Source organism: Nylanderia fulva, unplaced genomic scaffold (assembly GCF_048542155.1).
Source record: "Nylanderia fulva isolate GAGA-0341 unplaced genomic scaffold, ASM4854215v1 Scaffold1095, whole genome shotgun sequence".
NCBI lineage: Eukaryota > Metazoa > Arthropoda > Insecta > Hymenoptera > Formicidae > Nylanderia > Nylanderia fulva.
In genome coordinates this window covers 22,192-28,191 of record NW_028189297.1, presented here as the reverse complement: position 1 = coordinate 28,191, position 6,000 = coordinate 22,192, and positions in this window count along the sequence as shown.

Genomic DNA, 6,000 nt, shown 5'->3' with positions numbered 1-6,000 from the left:
AACGCAAATAATAATTTGCCCCGCCCCGCGATAGAGTAATACAGGATGAAAGAGATCGCGGGGAGGAAAGTATTTTACATCGCACAACCCCCTCGACTGAATCGAAATTATATTCCGGTGATAATCCGATTAACTGCTCAAATTCCTCGCCTACGTATATTGTCGGATGACCAATCGGAAAACCTCCGGTCTTCAACACAAACGGATACAGAGAACATACATCCACGTAACGTATCTTTTCCGTACCCGTGATCTCGTATTGCGTTACGATATTTCTGTGTGTCCGCCCGTAAAATGAGTCTCTGGATCGAGCGGTTCGGTGTCTATCATTCGATGTCGATGTAGATATTCGCGCATCTCTACATTTTTATTCATCTCGCGATCAAAAGTCGCATTCCCATTTCTCAATCACCCTATATCCGCGCTTTCGAAGGCGAAATGTCGTTGCAACGGTGTGCTCGTAACGTAAATCACACGTATCTGTACGTTCCGTCGAAAGCAGTCTATCGCGATTTACCCGAAAACATCTTGGACAACCATGCCAAAAACAACCGTGAAACTGTAATGCGTAATATTGCGTTACGTTATTTTCTACCGACTCGTAGTATCCATCGACTAGCGTACCATCGCGTAATCGATATTCTCGAGCGCGATCGTCATGGATAATATGATGACCGAACTCCCGCTTTTTCCATATCAATCATATTGCAGGGCTTTACGCGAGTGAATATTCGCATGTCTGTATCCTCCCGTTGGAATGATACCGATCTCTTTTTCGCGTAAAAAATTTTTTTCTAAATACTCGCATACACGTTGAGGCGATGGTTGTGTATTCCTCGAATAGACACACGTTTCCACGTTCTAAGAATATTTTTCTAAAAGCCATACACGCTCGTCTAAGAATATCTACATCGTTACGACAGTAAAGCAATATTTCACGTTGAAAATCAAACACATAGTTTGCGCGCGTCATCTCGGAGTGCCACGCGAGAAATTTTTCGCGTTCTTTCATTTGCATAGAATCGAGTGAATAATATTGAACACCGGGTAACGCTCCGACATAAGACTGATTATCGATAGTATTGAATAAATGTGGAAAAATGCCTTTATTCGTACCTTCTGCCAGTCCGAAAGCTTTGGGTAATTCGGATAAACGCATCGGCATGTAATTGATACTATCGATAAATTTCGTATGATCTAGCGACAATACAACTATTTTCGTACCGTTTAAAATGACTCGAGGCTCTAAGACATAGTTTTCCACGATATATTTCAAAATAAATTGCGCGTCGAATGACTTTGCGTTATGCGCGATACAAATTATTTGTTTAAAATATTTCGTCGGCCGCGTTACAAAATCTACAAATTCCTGCACGGGGTTGCGACGAAATATAAATTCGCGAATACCGCACCAACGACATCGCACCGACATTTTATCTATTCCTGCACACTCCTCGCAAATTTGTTGAGCGACGCAGAGCGTAGGTATGTGAATTTTTACATTTGTGCTACCTTGGAGCGTTTCGTCTTGCCTCGTCTCAAAGTCATAAAACACGAATGCGACCCGGCTTTCTACGCGTTTACGAGCCTGATTAATCGAACCTTCGTCGTCATCATCGTCGTTTCTCTGCTGATGCTGTTGTTGCTCGCTATTTCCATCCGCAAGTTCGGAAGCGCGCGGATCGGGACGATTATTGCCATGCCGACAAAGGGGAAGCATGTAACAAAGGTGATTCAAAGGCTGAAGAGAACGACACGTAGCGCAATAAGCCGTGTCGCATTAGTGTTATTTATTTCTTTGAATCAAACGTCTGCAATCTTCGCAAAATCGCATAATTTCACAAACACTCCGACGTGATTTACCATCGTATGATTTTGCCGTGCAATGATGCTCCAAGCAGGCATGATTGAAAAATTCACGTCTACAATTATCGTATCTAATACGATCCGCGAATGATTGCTCACACGGCGGCTCTCCGTTACATCGCGGACATTTATTAAAGCATCGATGCTCTCTCACATCGGAGCGGTAACTTAAATTACACAGGATGCAATATCCCCGCCCGCCTGCTGCTGCATTTAAATTTAAAATTACATCGAAATGTTTATTATTTAAACGATATAATAGATTTAGACAAGTTTTTATTTCCCGCTGCAGAGTGGTTAGAAATACGTTTCCATCGAATAGCGGATTACCGCCTCGATCAAAAGTATCGTCGTTATATATTATTATCGCGACATTTTCGCTTGCGAGATATTGCTGAAAACGCTCGATTTCAACAATTCCACTTCCTTCCTCCGGAATCGTGACACCGGCATTCCTTGTAAGTTGCAACGCTAACTCGCGCTGTAACACTGAGTTTTGTCTTCTCACCGCATTCCATTTCGCGTGTGACTCTCCCGCGCGTAAATTTCCACGCTTGTTAAAAATTAGAGCTGATACAAGCGCGCAAGGAAGACATAAATTATCAGTATTGAAAATTGTTAAAATCGAGCGTTTAGCAATAACATCAAGCGTAAGCCTGTTACGTCTGCGACCAATAGGAGGGATGACTTTAAAAATGCGAATGTTAAATTCTTGCGCTATATCGTGTCCTCCGCAGCTTTGCGCTAACGAGCTTACGAGTTCCCAAATATTTTCGTAAGTTAAATTTTGCGAAGGTCGGAACGATATACCTGCGGGGCCGCGGGTTAAACTTGCGGAATCGAAAGACATACCGATGTACATAATCCCCCAGTTCGCACGAATGCAACGCGTACTCGTGAAGTTCGCGAAACACATTTTCTAATCACTCATACGCGTTTGCTCCTTCGGGTATCGGCCAAATACGAAAACTAATTACCCGTCCTTCTAAACCGACGCACGTTTTCCGTTAACATTATTATATATCTAAAATTACCGTTTACCTCTTGATTCGCTATTTCTTCCTCTGCTTCTTCTTCTTCTTTCTCTTGTCCAGCAGCAGCCGCTAAATGTCGCTCTTTTGCATCGTCGGAAGTTTCTTCACCGGAGCGGGTTTGAGAATTTTCTCCTTGGTGTATTTCGACGTTTCTTCCCCCGCCACTCTGTACTGTAAGAAATAAAAAATTATATTAATGAAATAAAATATTACTCTCTTGCGTTTGAATTTTTATTAATAATGTGAAATTGTTGTTATTAATAATTATGTTAAGTTCACTTACGTTTTAATATTCTTTTACCGGGGTATTTGTATCACCCTGCGAGGGTTAATACTCCGGTGAATATGAAATTTCGAGCACGATGTTAGGAGAGAAAGAAATTCCTAATAAAATTTTATTTTAATTAAAATAAACAAAAAATTTAAACGTAGGAGAAGATTAAGTATAAAATATGCAATTATTACCTTCCTCAGCCATCGCCCCGCTATTTTCTTCTTCTTCTTCTTTTTCAGAAAACGTGGCGTTGTTATTTTCATCTTCCATTTCTTCTTCTTCATCTCCCGTTTGTTTTTTTTGATCTTCCGGCTCTTCTTCTTCATCTTCCGTTTGCTCTATTTCTTCTTCCAACTTTTCATCTTCCTCTTCCTCCTCCTCCACTTCCTCCTCCACCTCCTCTTTATCTTCCGAAATCGAGTTTATTTTCTCGTCGATTTCCTCCTCCTGTTCTCGCTTCTCTACGACCACGTTTTCATTTGCCACGTCATCTAATATTCATCAGTCATATATTATTAGTAGATAGATAGATAGATAACTTTATTGATCCCCATAGGGTTACAATTTCAAAACAAAAACAAAAACAAAAACGCTTACATTACTAACTTAACCTAACTTAGCCTACTTAACCTATTTAGCCTTATATTTCTAGGGGGTTGAGCTTCCACCTCGGGTCGCCCTTGTGGCCTTCTCCCCCTTAGCTTCCGCTCCACCCCCCAGTACACACACACACCTCTCGCCGCTTGGGACTTCCGTTTCCTCTTGCTTTTCCGTTCTTTTTGCGTTTCTTTTCCCTCTCTCATTCACTCATCCCATTCATCCCTTTCGTTCTTCCTTCCCTCTCTCTCTCTTCCTCTATCTATATCATCCATCTTTCTCCCTCTCCTCTTTCTCTTAGAATTTCCTTGACTACTTCCTGCCAACTCCTCTCTCTTTCACTACTTATTCTACATCTTTCCCAAATATGTTCCCACGATTCTTCGTCTCCACCACATAACCTGCATTTTTTCTTTTCCTCTTCTCAGTATCTACTTTCTAGCATCTCGTTTCCCAGCCTAAGCCTCGCCACTCTCCGCCATCTACTCTCCCTCCAACCTTTTCTTAAATACTCTGGTACTCCCCCTCTAATCTCCTTATATACCATTTATTATACTCTGACTTTTCTATTCTTTCCTCCCTCCCTTTCCTCTGATCCTCCCAATCCTTCCTTAACAATTCCCCAAACCACCCCTCTTTCTCCCCTCTCCTCTCTTCTACTTCCTCTATCCTTTTCCCTCTTTTCCTAAAGTATTCTTCCCTTTCCCTTTCCCACTCTGAACCCACCTTTCTTTCCTTCGCCCTTTCTCTCATTTCTTCCCAGCATTTTCTTGCTAACTCGTTTCCTTTTCCTTTCTCCATTCTTTTCTCAAAGTTCCACGTTCTCTTCCTAGCTCTTGTTCTCAGTTTTTCTCTGCTTAGTTCCTCTCTCACCATGTATCCTGATGTCCTTCTTTCTACCCCCAATGTCCATCTCAGGTACCTTTCTTCCAACCTTTCCATCCCCTCCCTCTCCTTCCACCCCCATACTTCCACCCCATAGCTCAATACTGTCCACACCAGCTTGTCAAACAGCCTTCTCCCCCAGTCTTTTCCGAATCTTCTTTTCCCTATCCCCCATACTTGACCCATAATCGATGCTGCTCTCCTCATCCTTCCCCTCACCTGTCCTTCTTGTCCTCCATTCCTCTATAGCTTGTATCCCAAATACGTAAATTCCTTTACTTCCTCAATTCTATCTCCTTTACATCTCCATTCCCTTTTTTTCCACCTTCCTCCCTTTCTCCTAAATCTCATTACTTTCGACTTCTTCGCATTCAATTTCAGCATTTTATGATCTAAATATTCTTCTAATCTTTTTATCATGCTCCTTAATTCTTCCTCTTCCTCTACCAGCAACACTATATCATCCGCGTATGCTAGCGTGTATATTCTTTTTTCCCCTAGCCTCACTCCTCCCCTTTTCACCTTTTCCATCTTTTCCATATACACATATTATTAGTATTTCACATAATTAAAAAATCTTTTGTGTTGATATATATCACTGTAGTATTTTTCTTACTTACTTTCAAGCGGAGTAAATATGTCCGCCTCATCGAACGGACTTACTTCGCAAACCCGCACTTCTTCCACGTCATTGTCACTTTCGCCTAAACCAATAACCGGATGTTCCAGCTCCGGCGTTAACATGATGCGTGCACGGCCTGGAACGTATAACATTTTTATTAAAAAATTTCTTGTTTAATATAATGTTTTCCAGCAGTACGATATAATTTATGATGTTAAAAACTTACGCAAAGGCCCGGGCTCCGGCAAAGAATCCGCTCGTCGTCTTCTATTTAACCTTAATTTTAATGATACGGGGCGATTCTCCAGTACACGCAACCGGTTTCTTGTGACGCGTGCGACAGGACATACGACAGCTAAAGTTTTAGCGATTTAAATAAATAAATAATTGAGGTAGTTTTAATTAATTTATTTATAATTAAGTGTAATAAAAATAAAAACTCACCATTATTATCTTCTCCGCGCAGAACTCGATGAAAATGTAGGAGGAGATATTCTATGTGGCCTGCTGTATCGTTTTCCTTCTCACTACCGAAATATTATCGCGACTCGATCACCTCACCCGCGATAATCAGTAATTTGCGAAAAACACTAAAATGTCCTAGTCGGAATAATACCGCTAGCACAGCGCTGGGACATTCCCCCGCGAATTTTCCAAAAATATTGAAGCATTTCTCTTCACTCGTGCATGCTAATTCATACATATGCTTGGAAAAATTTTTC